At 45.7% G+C, this 15,476-nt stretch overlaps 8 non-coding genes across 8 annotated transcripts; all 8 read left to right on the top strand.

Moving 5' to 3' along the window:
* The first annotated feature begins 574 nt into the window (after positions 1 to 574).
* TRNAG-UCC (transfer RNA glycine (anticodon UCC)) lies at positions 575 to 646 on the top strand. The gene has a single exon. It is a non-coding gene; the product is annotated as a tRNA-Gly (tRNA).
* Positions 647 to 4,690: 4,044 nt separating this feature from the next.
* Positions 4,691 to 4,762, top strand: TRNAG-UCC (transfer RNA glycine (anticodon UCC)). The gene has a single exon. It is a non-coding gene; the product is annotated as a tRNA-Gly (tRNA).
* Positions 4,763 to 6,283: 1,521 nt separating this feature from the next.
* TRNAG-UCC (transfer RNA glycine (anticodon UCC)) lies at positions 6,284 to 6,355 on the top strand. Its single transcript has one exon. It is a non-coding gene; the product is annotated as a tRNA-Gly (tRNA).
* Positions 6,356 to 7,866: 1,511 nt separating this feature from the next.
* TRNAG-UCC (transfer RNA glycine (anticodon UCC)) lies at positions 7,867 to 7,938 on the top strand. Its single transcript has one exon. It is a non-coding gene; the product is annotated as a tRNA-Gly (tRNA).
* A 1,521-nt stretch (positions 7,939 to 9,459) lies between these two features.
* TRNAG-UCC (transfer RNA glycine (anticodon UCC)) lies at positions 9,460 to 9,531 on the top strand. Its single transcript has one exon. It is a non-coding gene; the product is annotated as a tRNA-Gly (tRNA).
* Positions 9,532 to 11,042: 1,511 nt separating this feature from the next.
* On the top strand, positions 11,043 to 11,114 carry TRNAG-UCC (transfer RNA glycine (anticodon UCC)). The gene has a single exon. It is a non-coding gene; the product is annotated as a tRNA-Gly (tRNA).
* Positions 11,115 to 12,635: 1,521 nt separating this feature from the next.
* TRNAG-UCC (transfer RNA glycine (anticodon UCC)) lies at positions 12,636 to 12,707 on the top strand. Its single transcript has one exon. It is a non-coding gene; the product is annotated as a tRNA-Gly (tRNA).
* Positions 12,708 to 15,161: 2,454 nt separating this feature from the next.
* TRNAG-UCC (transfer RNA glycine (anticodon UCC)) lies at positions 15,162 to 15,233 on the top strand. Its single transcript has one exon. It is a non-coding gene; the product is annotated as a tRNA-Gly (tRNA).
* Positions 15,234 to 15,476: the final 243 nt, after the last annotated feature.

Raw genomic sequence — 15,476 nt, forward strand, 5'->3', positions numbered from 1 at the left:
TCGATGGATCGAAACCATCCTCTGCTAATATTGCTTGATTTTTCTTCCTAGGACTAATCTGTCATTTCCACCCTGCCAGCAAGGAAAAGCGCAGGCTTGTGCTAGCTATGTGAGAAAAGACTTCTCAACTATCTGTCTCTGCTGTAAATCAAGAGAGTGATCGTCAAAGGATCAACCCTATACTTTGAAAGTAAAGATACCCAATTAGAAGCATAAATGACAGGTGGGACCTTCACACGTGTTTCGGGGCATGCTTTGAATTTAATTCTTCCCTTTTTGTTCTGCTTTTATCAATCTCCTATGCATTTCATGGAATTTACTCCCTTTCTCTTCGCTGCTTTGCTTCCGATGCTGCCCATATGCTCATTTCCACTATTTGTACTGCTGCTTTCCATTTCTTCTCTTCTGCACAGCTTTATCCTTGGTTTCAATCCCCAGTTCTTTACCCTCTGCAAGACAATTTCTACAGCTTTTCATGTTGGTATCCACACCAACTGCACGATTGGAACCGGTGCAAGATTGCCACTGCACTCGGCGTTGTAACATCTGGAACCTAGAGGACACACATCAGAGGGCGTTGGTGGTATAGTGGTGAGCATAGCTGCCTTCCAAGCAGTTGACCCGGGTTCGATTCCCGGCCAACGCAGTGCAAATATTTATATATTCTCCAAGCAGGATATATTTTAATGCAACATGTCACAAAACTGAAATATCAGAAACAGAATAATCAGCCGTTATATAAAAAAATAATCAAACACGTAGGTAGACATCTCGATCGCCTCATCTGCTACATTCATTGTCCCAATATATGCTATTTTCCATAAAGCACTCACCACTCACATGTGCTGATAATAAATATTTTGCTGGGGGCAGGCAATGAAAGGGCTGCGCCCCGACCAGAAATTATAACCCCAGCATCCCTATGTTAAAAAGCATTTCTAGGCGATATCTAGCCTCTGAAAATAATAGGCAAGATCCACCGATAAATCTGGCAAAAGTCCCCAAGATTTTGTGCATACTTGTGTTCTCACCTGAATGCAGCGCCACCTTGTAACCATCGGATGTAACTGCGGCTCAGAAAAATGTTTTATCAGAGGGCAAGTTGAGAGGACTCCAAGTGGCAGATTTCCACGGAAAGAGCCTCTCACTGCAGCAGGAAGGTTGGATACTTCAAATTGGCATAGTTTCCTGTCCAGCGTCCTCTCACGTCCCGAACGCTCCCAAACGCTCAAAAGCCTCACACCGGGCAAGCCCTCACCGGGTAGATCTCTGGCTCCCAGGTAAAGCCAAATCCTGAGTATGCTAGTGCTAGGATCACAGAGAAAGGACAGGGACAGAGAGCTGCTGTCTTGGTAAAGGCCTGAAACGGCTAATTCCTAAGAGGGTCTGCACTTTCAGTTATGACTGACTGTGAGTGGGGAAGATGAAGATTTTCTGGACCCAGCATACCTTGCGATGTGCTTAGGCAAATGAGGAGAGAGCCCCACCAATCCCTTGCCACTCCGCTGAAAGCTCCTCCTCTGCATAAAGAGAGCACTTTCACAAGGGAGCAGAGTGGCGCAGCGGAAGCGTGCTGGGCCCATAACCCAGAGGTCGATGGATCGAAACCATCCTCTGCTAATATTGCTTGATTTTTCTTCCTAGGACTAATCTGTCATTTCCACCCTGCCAGCAAGGAAAAGCGCAGGCTTGTGCTAGCTATGTGAGAAAAGACTTCTCAACTATCTGTCTCTGCTGTAAATCAAGAGAGTGATCGTCAAAGGATCAACCCTATACTTTGAAAGTAAAGATACCCAATTAGAAGCATAGATGACAGGTGGGACCTTCACACGTGTTTCGGGGCATGCTTTGAATTTAATTCTTCCCTTTTTGTTCTGCTTTTATCAATCTCCTATGCATTTCATGGAATTTACTCCCTTTCTCTTCGCTGCTTTGCTTCCGATGCTGCCCATATGCTCATTTCCACTATTTGTACTGCTGCTTTCCATTTCTTCTCTTCTGCACAGCTTTATCCTTGGTTTCAATCCCCAGTTCTTTACCCTCTGCAAGACAATTTCTACTGCTTTTCATGTTGGTATCCACACCAAATGCACCATTGGAACCGGTGCAAGATTGCCACTGCACTCGGCGTTGTAACATCTGTCCTCTCACGTCCCGAACGCTCCCAAACGCTCAAAAGCCTCTCACCGGGTAGATCTCTGGCTCCCAGGTAAAGCCAAATCCTGAGTATGCTAGTGCTAGGATCACAGAGAAAGGACAGGGACAGAGAGCTGCTGTCTTGGTAAAGGCCTGAAACGGCTAATTCCTATGAGGGTCTGCACTTTCAGTTATGACTGACTGTGAGTGGGGAAGATGAAGATTTTCTGTACCCAGCATACCTTGCGATGTGCTTAGGCAAATGAGGAGAGAGCCCCACCAATCCCTTGCCACTCCGCTGAAAGCTCCTCCTCTGCATAAAGAGAGCACTTTCACAAGGGAGCAGAGTGGCGCAGCGGAAGCGTGCTGGGCCCATAACCCAGAGGTCGATGGATCGAAACCATCCTCTGCTAATATTGCTTGATTTTTCTTCCTAGGACTAATCTGTCATTTCCACCCTGCCAGCAAGGAAAAGCGCAGGCTTGTGCTAGCTATGTGAGAAAAGACTTCTCAACTATCTGTCTCTGCTGTAAATCAAGAGAGTGATCGTCAAAGGATCAACCCTATACTTTGAAAGTAAAGATACCCAATTAGAAGCATAAATGACAGGTGGGACCTTCACACGTGTTTCGGGGCATGCTTTGAATTTAATTCTTCCCTTTTTGTTCTGCTTTTATCAATCTCCTATGCATTTCATGGAATTTACTCCCTTTCTCTTCGCTGCTTTGCTTCCGATGCTGCCCATATGCTCATTTCCACTATTTGTACTGCTGCTTTCCATTTCTTCTCTTCTGCACAGCTTTATCCTTGGTTTCAATCCCCAGTTCTTTACCCTCTGCAAGACAATTTCTACAGCTTTTCATGTTGGTATCCACACCAAATGCACGATTGGAACCGGTGCAAGATTGCCACTGCACTCGGCGTTGTAACATCTGGAACCTAGAGGACACACATCAGAGGGCGTTGGTGGTATAGTGGTGAGCATAGCTGCCTTCCAAACAGTTGACCCGGGTTCGATTCCCGGCCAACGCAGTGCAAATATTTATATATTCTCCAAGCAGGATATATTTTAATGCAACATGTCACAAAACTGAAATATCAGAAACAGAATAATCAGCCGTTATATAAAAAAATAAACAAACACGTAGGTAGACATCTCGATCGCCTCATCTGCTACATTCATTGTCCCAATATATGCTATTTTCCATAAAGCACTCACCACTCACATGTGCTGATAATAAATATTTTGCTGGGGGCAGGCAATGAAAGGGCTGAGCCCCGACCAGACATTATAACCCCAGCATCCCTATTTTAAAAAGCATTTCTAGGCGATATCTAGCCTCTGAAAATAATAGGCAAGATCCACCGATAAATCTGGCAAAAGTCCCCAAGATTTTGTGCATACTTGTGCTCTCACCTGAATGCAGCGCCACCTTGTAACCATCGGATGTAACTGCGACTCAGAAAAATGTTTTATCAGAGGGCAAGTTGAGAGGACTCCAAGTGGCAGATTTCCACGGAAAGAGCCTCTCGCTGCAGCAGGAAGGTTGGATACTTCAAATTGGCATAGTTTCCTGTCCAGCGTCCTCTCACGTCCCGAACGCTCCCAAACGCTCAAAAGCCTCACACCGGGCAAGCCCTCACCGGGTAGATCTCTGGCTCCCAGGTAAAGCCAAATCCTGAGTATGCTAGTGCTAGGATCACAGAGAAAGGACAGGGACAGAGAGCTGCTGTCTTGGTAAAGGCCTGAAACGGCTAATTCCTAAGAGGGTCTGCACTTTCAGTTATGACTGACTGTGAGTGGGGAAGATGAAGATTTTCTGTACCCAGCATACCTTGCGATGTGCTTAGGCAAATGAGGAGAGAGCCCCACCAATCCCTTGCCACTCCGCTGAAAGCTCCTCCTCTGCATAAAGAGAGCACTTTCACAAGGGAGCAGAGTGGCGCAGCGGAAGCGTGCTGGGCCCATAACCCAGAGGTCGATGGATCGAAACCATCCTCTGCTAATATTGCTTGATTTTTCTTCCTAGGACTAATCTGTCATTTCCACCCTGCCAGCAAGGAAAAGCGCAGGCTTGTGCTAGCTATGTGAGAAAAGGCTTCTCAACTATCTGTCTCTGCTGTAAATCAAGAGAGTGATCGTCAAAGGATCAACCCTATACTTTGAAAGTAAAGATACCCAATTAGAAGCATAAATGACAGGTGGGACCTTCACACGTTTTTCGGGGCATGCTTTGAATTTAATTCTTCCCTTTTTGTTCTGCTTTTATCAATCTCCTATGCATTTCATGGAATTTTACTCCCTTTCTCTTCGCTGCTTTGCTTCCGATGCTGCCCATATGCTCATTTCCACTATTTGTACTGCTGCTTTCCATTTCTTCTCTTCTGCACAGCTTTATCCTTGGTTTCAATCCCCAGTTCTTTACCCTCTGCAAGACAATTTCTACAGCTTTTCATGTTGGTATCCACACCAAATGCACGATTGGAACCGGTGCAAGATTGCCACTGCACTCGGCGTTGTAACATCTGGAACCTAGAGGACACACATCAGAGGGCGTTGGTGGTATAGTGGTGAGCATAGCTGCCTTCCAAGCAGTTGACCCGGGTTCGATTCCCGGCCAACGCAGTGCAAATATTTATATATTCTCCAAGCAGGATATATTTTAATGCAACATGTCACAAAACTGAAATATCAGAAACAGAATAATCAGCCGTTATATAAAAAAATAATCAAACACGTAGGTAGACATCTCGATCGCCTCATCTGCTACATTCATTGTCCCAATATATGCTATTTTCCATAAAGCACTCACCACTCACATGTGCTGATAATAAATATTTTGCTGGGGGCAGGCAATGAAAGGGCTGAGCCCCGACCAGAAATTATAACCCCAGCATCCCTATGTTAAAAAGCATTTCTAGGCGATATCTAGCCTCTGAAAATAATAGGCAAGATCCACCGATAAATCTGGCAAAAGTCCCCAAGATTTTGTGCATACTTGTGTTCTCACCTGAATGCAGCGCCACCTTGTAACCATCGGATGTAACTGCGGCTCAGAAAAATGTTTTATCAGAGGGCAAGTTGAGAGGACTCCAAGTGGCAGATTTCCACGGAAAGAGCCTCTCACTGCAGCAGGAAGGTTGGATACTTCAAATTGGCATAGTTTCCTGTCCAGCGTCCTCTCACGTCCCGAACGCTCCCAAACGCTCAAAAGCCTCACACCGGGCAAGCCCTCACCGGGTAGATCTCTGGCTCCCAGGTAAAGCCAAATCCTGAGTATGCTAGTGCTAGGATCACAGAGAAAGGACAGGGACAGAGAGCTGCTGTCTTGGTAAAGGCCTGAAACGGCTAATTCCTAAGAGGGTCTGCACTTTCAGTTATGACTGACTGTGAGTGGGGAAGATGAAGATTTTCTGTACCCAGCATACCTTGCGATGTGCTTAGGCAAATGAGGAGAGAGCCCCACCAATCCCTTGCCACTCCGCTGAAAGCTCCTCCTCTGCATAAAGAGAGCACTTTCACAAGGGAGCAGAGTGGCGCAGCGGAAGCGTGCTGGGCCCATAACCCAGAGGTCGATGGATCGAAACCATCCTCTGCTAATATTGCTTGATTTTTCTTCCTAGGACTAATCTGTCATTTCCACCCTGCCAGCAAGGAAAAGCGCAGGCTTGTGCTAGCTATGTGAGAAAAGACTTCTCAACTATCTGTCTCTGCTGTAAATCAAGAGAGTGATCGTCAAAGGATCAACCCTATACTTTGAAAGTAAAGATACCCAATTAGAAGCATAAATGACAGGTGGGACCTTCACACGTTTTTCGGGGCATGCTTTGAATTTAATTCTTCCCTTTTTGTTCTGCTTTTATCAATCTCCTATGCATTTCATGGAATTTACTCCCTTTCTCTTCGCTGCTTTGCTTCCGATGCTGCCCATATGCTCATTTCCACTATTTGTACTGCTGCTTTCCATTTCTTCTCTTCTGCACAGCTTTATCCTTGGTTTCAATCCCAAGTTCTTTACCCTCTGCAAGACAATTTCTACAGCTTTTCATGTTGGTATCCACACCAAATGCACGATTGGAACCGGTGCAAGATTGCCACTGCACTCGGCGTTGTAACATCTGGAACCTAGAGGACACACATCAGAGGGTGTTGGTGGTATAGTGGTGAGCATAGCTGCCTTCCAAGCAGTTGACCCGGGTTCGATTCCCGGCCAACGCAGTGCAAATATTTATATATTCTCCAAGCAGGATATATTTTAATGCAACATGTCACAAAACTGAAATATCAGAAACAGAATAATCAGCCGTTATATAAAAAAATAAACAAACACGTAGGTAGACATCTCGATCGCCTCATCTGCTACATTCATTGTCCCAATATATGCTATTTTCCATAAAGCACTCACCACTCACATGTGCTGATAATAAATATTTTGCTGGGGGCAGGCAATGAAAGGGCTGAGCCCCGACCAGACATTATAACCCCAGCATCCCTATTTTAAAAAGCATTTCTAGGCGATATCTAGCCTCTGAAAATAATAGGCAAGATCCACCGATAAATCTGGCAAAAGTCCCCAAGATTTTGTGCATACTTGTGCTCTCACCTGAATGCAGCGCCACCTTGTAACCATCGGATGTAACTGCGACTCAGAAAAATGTTTTATCAGAGGGCAAGTTGAGATGACTCCAAGTGGCAGATTTCCACGGAAAGAGCCTCTCGCTGCAGCAGGAAGGTTGGATACTTCAAATTGGCATAGTTTCCTGTCCAGCGTCCTCTCACGTCCCGAACGCTCCCAAACGCTCAAAAGCCTCGCCCTCACCGGGTAGATCTCTGGCTCCCAGGTAAAGCCAAATCCTGAGTATGCTAGTGCTAGGATCACAGAGAAAGGACAGGGACAGAGAGCTGCTGTCTTGGTAAAGGCCTGAAACGGCTAATTCCTAAGAGGGTCTGCACTTTCAGTTATGACTGACTGTGAGTGGGGAAGATGAAGATTTTCTGTACCCAGCATACCTTGCGATGTGCTTAGGCAAATGAGGAGAGAGCCCCACCAATCCCTTGCCACTCCGCTGAAAGCTCCTCCTCTGCATAAAGAGAGCACTTTCACAAGGGAGCAGAGTGGCGCAGCGGAAGCGTGCTGGGCCCATAACCCAGAGGTCGATGGATCGAAACCATCCTCTGCTAATATTGCTTGATTTTTCTTCCTAGGACTAATCTGTCATTTCCACCCTGCCAGCAAGGAAAAGCGCAGGCTTGTGCTAGCTATGTGAGAAAAGGCTTCTCAACTATCTGTCTCTGCTGTAAATCAAGAGAGTGATCGTCAAAGGATCAACCCTATACTTTGAAAGTAAAGATACCCAATTAGAAGCATAAATGACAGGTGGGACCTTCACACGTTTTTCGGGGCATGCTTTGAATTTAATTCTTCCCTTTTTGTTCTGCTTTTATCAATCTCCTATGCATTTCATGGAATTTTACTCCCTTTCTCTTCGCTGCTTTGCTTCCGATGCTGCCCATATGCTCATTTCCACTATTTGTACTGCTGCTTTCCATTTCTTCTCTTCTGCACAGCTTTATCCTTGGTTTCAATCCCCAGTTCTTTACCCTCTGCAAGACAATTTCTACAGCTTTTCATGTTGGTATCCACACCAAATGCACGATTGGAACCGGTGCAAGATTGCCACTGCACTCGGCGTTGTAACATCTGGAACCTAGAGGACACACATCAGAGGGCGTTGGTGGTATAGTGGTGAGCATAGCTGCCTTCCAAGCAGTTGACCCGGGTTCGATTCCCGGCCAACGCAGTGCAAATATTTATATATTCTCCAAGCAGGATATATTTTAATGCAACATGTCACAAAACTGAAATATCAGAAACAGAATAATCAGCCGTTATATAAAAAAATAATCAAACACGTAGGTAGACATCTCGATCGCCTCATCTGCTACATTCATTGTCCCAATATATGCTATTTTCCATAAAGCACTCACCACTCACATGTGCTGATAATAAATATTTTGCTGGGGGCAGGCAATGAAAGGGCTGAGCCCCGACCAGAAATTATAACCCCAGCATCCCTATGTTAAAAAGCATTTCTAGGCGATATCTAGCCTCTGAAAATAATAGGCAAGATCCACCGATAAATCTGGCAAAAGTCCCCAAGATTTTGTGCATACTTGTGTTCTCACCTGAATGCAGCGCCACCTTGTAACCATCGGATGTAACTGCGGCTCAGAAAAATGTTTTATCAGAGGGCAAGTTGAGAGGACTCCAAGTGGCAGATTTCCACGGAAAGAGCCTCTCACTGCAGCAGGAAGGTTGGATACTTCAAATTGGCATAGTTTCCTGTCCAGCGTCCTCTCACGTCCCGAACGCTCCCAAACGCTCAAAAGCCTCACACCGGGCAAGCCCTCACCGGGTAGATCTCTGGCTCCCAGGTAAAGCCAAATCCTGAGTATGCTAGTGCTAGGATCACAGAGAAAGGACAGGGACAGAGAGCTGCTGTCTTGGTAAAGGCCTGAAACGGCTAATTCCTAAGAGGGTCTGCACTTTCAGTTATGACTGACTGTGAGTGGGGAAGATGAAGATTTTCTGTACCCAGCATACCTTGCGATGTGCTTAGGCAAATGAGGAGAGAGCCCCACCAATCCCTTGCCACTCCGCTGAAAGCTCCTCCTCTGCATAAAGAGAGCACTTTCACAAGGGAGCAGAGTGGCGCAGCGGAAGCGTGCTGGGCCCATAACCCAGAGGTCGATGGATCGAAACCATCCTCTGCTAATATTGCTTGATTTTTCTTCCTAGGACTAATCTGTCATTTCCACCCTGCCAGCAAGGAAAAGCGCAGGCTTGTGCTAGCTATGTGAGAAAAGACTTCTCAACTATCTGTCTCTGCTGTAAATCAAGAGAGTGATCGTCAAAGGATCAACCCTATACTTTGAAAGTAAAGATACCCAATTAGAAGCATAAATGACAGGTGGGACCTTCACACGTTTTTCGGGGCATGCTTTGAATTTAATTCTTCCCTTTTTGTTCTGCTTTTATCAATCTCCTATGCATTTCATGGAATTTACTCCCTTTCTCTTCGCTGCTTTGCTTCCGATGCTGCCCATATGCTCATTTCCACTATTTGTACTGCTGCTTTCCATTTCTTCTCTTCTGCACAGCTTTATCCTTGGTTTCAATCCCAAGTTCTTTACCCTCTGCAAGACAATTTCTACAGCTTTTCATGTTGGTATCCACACCAAATGCACGATTGGAACCGGTGCAAGATTGCCACTGCACTCGGCGTTGTAACATCTGGAACCTAGAGGACACACATCAGAGGGTGTTGGTGGTATAGTGGTGAGCATAGCTGCCTTCCAAGCAGTTGACCCGGGTTCGATTCCCGGCCAACGCAGTGCAAATATTTATATATTCTCCAAGCAGGATATATTTTAATGCAACATGTCACAAAACTGAAATATCAGAAACAGAATAATCAGCCGTTATATAAAAAAATAAACAAACACGTAGGTAGACATCTCGATCGCCTCATCTGCTACATTCATTGTCCCAATATATGCTATTTTCCATAAAGCACTCACCACTCACATGTGCTGATAATAAATATTTTGCTGGGGGCAGGCAATGAAAGGGCTGAGCCCCGACCAGACATTATAACCCCAGCATCCCTATTTTAAAAAGCATTTCTAGGCGATATCTAGCCTCTGAAAATAATAGGCAAGATCCACCGATAAATCTGGCAAAAGTCCCCAAGATTTTGTGCATACTTGTGCTCTCACCTGAATGCAGCGCCACCTTGTAACCATCGGATGTAACTGCGACTCAGAAAAATGTTTTATCAGAGGGCAAGTTGAGATGACTCCAAGTGGCAGATTTCCACGGAAAGAGCCTCTCGCTGCAGCAGGAAGGTTGGATACTTCAAATTGGCATAGTTTCCTGTCCAGCGTCCTCTCACGTCCCGAACGCTCCCAAACGCTCAAAAGCCTCGCCCTCACCGGGTAGATCTCTGGCTCCCAGGTAAAGCCAAATCCTGAGTATGCTAGTGCTAGGATCACAGAGAAAGGACAGGGACAGAGAGCTGCTGTCTTGGTAAAGGCCTGAAACGGCTAATTCCTAAGAGGGTCTGCACTTTCAGTTATGACTGACTGTGAGTGGGGAAGATGAAGATTTTCTGTACCCAGCATACCTTGCGATGTGCTTAGGCAAATGAGGAGAGAGCCCCACCAATCCCTTGCCACTCCGCTGAAAGCTCCTCCTCTGCATAAAGAGAGCACTTTCACAAGGGAGCAGAGTGGCGCAGCGGAAGCGTGCTGGGCCCATAACCCAGAGGTCGATGGATCGAAACCATCCTCTGCTAATATTGCTTGATTTTTCTTCCTAGGACTAATCTGTCATTTCCACCCTGCCAGCAAGGAAAAGCGCAGGCTTGTGCTAGCTATGTGAGAAAAGGCTTCTCAACTATCTGTCTCTGCTGTAAATCAAGAGAGTGATCGTCAAAGGATCAACCCTATACTTTGAAAGTAAAGATACCCAATTAGAAGCATAAATGACAGGTGGGACCTTCACACGTTTTTCGGGGCATGCTTTGAATTTAATTCTTCCCTTTTTGTTCTGCTTTTATCAATCTCCTATGCATTTCATGGAATTTTACTCCCTTTCTCTTCGCTGCTTTGCTTCCGATGCTGCCCATATGCTCATTTCCACTATTTGTACTGCTGCTTTCCATTTCTTCTCTTCTGCACAGCTTTATCCTTGGTTTCAATCCCCAGTTCTTTACCCTCTGCAAGACAATTTCTACAGCTTTTCATGTTGGTATCCACACCAAATGCACGATTGGAACCGGTGCAAGATTGCCACTGCACTCGGCGTTGTAACATCTGGAACCTAGAGGACACACATCAGAGGGCGTTGGTGGTATAGTGGTGAGCATAGCTGCCTTCCAAGCAGTTGACCCGGGTTCGATTCCCGGCCAACGCAGTGCAAATATTTATATATTCTCCAAGCAGGATATATTTTAATGCAACATGTCACAAAACTGAAATATCAGAAACAGAATAATCAGCCGTTATATAAAAAAATAATCAAACACGTAGGTAGACATCTCGATCGCCTCATCTGCTACATTCATTGTCCCAATATATGCTATTTTCCATAAAGCACTCACCACTCACATGTGCTGATAATAAATATTTTGCTGGGGGCAGGCAATGAAAGGGCTGAGCCCCGACCAGAAATTATAACCCCAGCATCCCTATGTTAAAAAGCATTTCTAGGCGATATCTAGCCTCTGAAAATAATAGGCAAGATCCACCGATAAATCTGGCAAAAGTCCCCAAGATTTTGTGCATACTTGTGTTCTCACCTGAATGCAGCGCCACCTTGTAACCATCGGATGTAACTGCGGCTCAGAAAAATGTTTTATCAGAGGGCAAGTTGAGAGGACTCCAAGTGGCAGATTTCCACGGAAAGAGCCTCTCACTGCAGCAGGAAGGTTGGATACTTCAAATTGGCATAGTTTCCTGTCCAGCGTCCTCTCACGTCCCGAACGCTCCCAAACGCTCAAAAGCCTCACACCGGGCAAGCCCTCACCGGGTAGATCTCTGGCTCCCAGGTAAAGCCAAATCCTGAGTATGCTAGTGCTAGGATCACAGAGAAAGGACAGGGACAGAGAGCTGCTGTCTTGGTAAAGGCCTGAAACGGCTAATTCCTAAGAGGGTCTGCACTTTCAGTTATGACTGACTGTGAGTGGGGAAGATGAAGATTTTCTGTACCCAGCATACCTTGCGATGTGCTTAGGCAAATGAGGAGAGAGCCCCACCAATCCCTTGCCACTCCGCTGAAAGCTCCTCCTCTGCATAAAGAGAGCACTTTCACAAGGGAGCAGAGTGGCGCAGCGGAAGCGTGCTGGGCCCATAACCCAGAGGTCGATGGATCGAAACCATCCTCTGCTAATATTGCTTGATTTTTCTTCCTAGGACTAATCTGTCATTTCCACCCTGCCAGCAAGGAAAAGCGCAGGCTTGTGCTAGCTATGTGAGAAAAGACTTCTCAACTATCTGTCTCTGCTGTAAATCAAGAGAGTGATCGTCAAAGGATCAACCCTATACTTTGAAAGTAAAGATACCCAATTAGAAGCATAAATGACAGGTGGGACCTTCACACGTTTTTCGGGGCATGCTTTGAATTTAATTCTTCCCTTTTTGTTCTGCTTTTATCAATCTCCTATGCATTTCATGGAATTTACTCCCTTTCTCTTCGCTGCTTTGCTTCCGATGCTGCCCATATGCTCATTTCCACTATTTGTACTGCTGCTTTCCATTTCTTCTCTTCTGCACAGCTTTATCCTTGGTTTCAATCCCAAGTTCTTTACCCTCTGCAAGACAATTTCTACAGCTTTTCATGTTGGTATCCACACCAAATGCACGATTGGAACCGGTGCAAGATTGCCACTGCACTCGGCGTTGTAACATCTGGAACCTAGAGGACACACATCAGAGGGTGTTGGTGGTATAGTGGTGAGCATAGCTGCCTTCCAAGCAGTTGACCCGGGTTCGATTCCCGGCCAACGCAGTGCAAATATTTATATATTCTCCAAGCAGGATATATTTTAATGCAACATGTCACAAAACTGAAATATCAGAAACAGAATAATCAGCCGTTATATAAAAAAATAAACAAACACGTAGGTAGACATCTCGATCGCCTCATCTGCTACATTCATTGTCCCAATATATGCTATTTTCCATAAAGCACTCACCACTCACATGTGCTGATAATAAATATTTTGCTGGGGGCAGGCAATGAAAGGGCTGAGCCCCGACCAGACATTATAACCCCAGCATCCCTATTTTAAAAAGCATTTCTAGGCGATATCTAGCCTCTGAAAATAATAGGCAAGATCCACCGATAAATCTGGCAAAAGTCCCCAAGATTTTGTGCATACTTGTGCTCTCACCTGAATGCAGCGCCACCTTGTAACCATCGGATGTAACTGCGACTCAGAAAAATGTTTTATCAGAGGGCAAGTTGAGATGACTCCAAGTGGCAGATTTCCACGGAAAGAGCCTCTCGCTGCAGCAGGAAGGTTGGATACTTCAAATTGGCATAGTTTCCTGTCCAGCGTCCTCTCACGTCCCGAACGCTCCCAAACGCTCAAAAGCCTCGCCCTCACCGGGTAGATCTCTGGCTCCCAGGTAAAGCCAAATCCTGAGTATGCTAGTGCTAGGATCACAGAGAAAGGACAGGGACAGAGAGCTGCTGTCTTGGTAAAGGCCTGAAACGGCTAATTCCTAAGAGGGTCTGCACTTTCAGTTATGACTGACTGTGAGTGGGGAAGATGAAGATTTTCTGTACCCAGCATACCTTGCGATGTGCTTAGGCAAATGAGGAGAGAGCCCCACCAATCCCTTGCCACTCCGCTGAAAGCTCCTCCTCTGCATAAAGAGAGCACTTTCACAAGGGAGCAGAGTGGCGCAGCGGAAGCGTGCTGGGCCCATAACCCAGAGGTCGATGGATCGAAACCATCCTCTGCTAATATTGCTTGATTTTTCTTCCTAGGACTAATCTGTCATTTCCACCCTGCCAGCAAGGAAAAGCGCAGGCTTGTGCTAGCTATGTGAGAAAAGACTTCTCAACTATCTGTCTCTGCTGTAAATCAAGAGAGTGATCGTCAAAGGATCAACCCTATACTTTGAAAGTAAAGATACCCAATTAGAAGCATAAATGACAGGTGGGACCTTCACACGTGTTTCGGGGCATGCTTTGAATTTAATTCTTCCCTTTTTGTTCTGCTTTTATCAATCTCCTATGCATTTCATGGAATTTACTCCCTTTCTCTTCGCTGCTTTGCTTCCGATGCTGCCCATATGCTCATTTCCACTATTTGTACTGCTGCTTTCCATTTCTTCTCTTCTGCACAGCTTTATCCTTGGTTTCAATCCCCAGTTCTTTACCCTCTGCAAGACAATTTCTACTGCTTTTCATGTTGGTATCCACACCAAATGCACCATTGGAACCGGTGCAAGATTGCCACTGCACTCGGCGTTGTAACATCTGTCCTCTCACGTCCCGAACGCTCCCAAACGCTCAAAAGCCTCACACCGGGCAAGCCCTCACCGGGTAGATCTCTGGCTCCCAGGTAAAGCCAAATCCTGAGTATGCTAGTGCTAGGATCACAGAGAAAGGACAGGGACAGAGAGCTGCTGTCTTGGTAAAGGCCTGAAACGGCTAATTCCTAAGAGGGTCTGCACTTTCAGTTATGACTGACTGTGAGTGGGGAAGATGAAGATTTTCTGTACCCAGCATACCTTGCGATGTGCTTAGGCAAATGAGGAGAGAGCCCCACCAATCCCTTGCCACTCCGCTGAAAGCTCCTCCTCTGCATAAAGAGAGCACTTTCACAAGGGAGCAGAGTGGCGCAGCGGAAGCCTGCTGGGCCCATAACCCAGAGGTCGATGGATCGAAACCATCCTCTGCTAATATTGCTTGATTTTTCTTCCTAGGACTAATCTGTCATTTCCACCCTGCCAGCAAGGAAAAGCGCAGGCTTGTGCTAGCCATGTGAGAAAAGACTTCTCAACTATCTGTCTCTGCTGTAAATCAAGAGAGTGATCGTCAAAGGATCAACCCTATACTTTGAAAGTAAAGATACCCAATTAGAAGCATAAATGACAGGTGGGACCTTCACACGTTTTTCGGGGCATGCTTTGAATTTAATTCTTCCCTTTTTGTTCTGCTTTTATCAATCTCCTATGCATTTCATGGAATTTACTCACTTTCTCTTCGCTGCTTTGCTTCCGATGCTGCCCATATGCTCATTTCCACTATTTGTACTGCTGCTTTCCATTTCTTCTCTTCTGCACAGCTTTATCCTTGGTTTCAATCCCCAGTTCTTTACCCTCTGCAAGACAATTTCTACAGCTTTTCATGTTGGTATCCACACCAAATGCACGATTGGAACCGGTGCAAGATTGCCACTGCACTCGGCGTTGTAACATCTGGAACCTAGAGGACACACATCAGAGGGCGTTGGTGGTATAGTGGTGAGCATAGCTGCCTTCCAAGCAGTTGACCCGGGTTCGATTCCCGGCCAACGCAGTGCAAATATTTATATATTCTCCAAGCAGGATATATTTTAATGCAACATGTCACAAAACTGAAATATCAGAAACAGAATAATCAGCCGTTATATAAAAAAATAAACAAACACGTAGGTAGACATCTCGATCGCCTCATCTGCTACATTCATTGTCCCAATATATGCTATTTTCCATAAAGCACTCACCACTCACATGTGCTGATAATAAATATTTTGCTGGGGGCAGGCAATGAAAGGGCTGA

This window comes from Triturus cristatus, chromosome 11, assembly GCF_964204655.1.
Source record: "Triturus cristatus chromosome 11, aTriCri1.1, whole genome shotgun sequence".
NCBI lineage: Eukaryota > Metazoa > Chordata > Amphibia > Caudata > Salamandridae > Triturus > Triturus cristatus.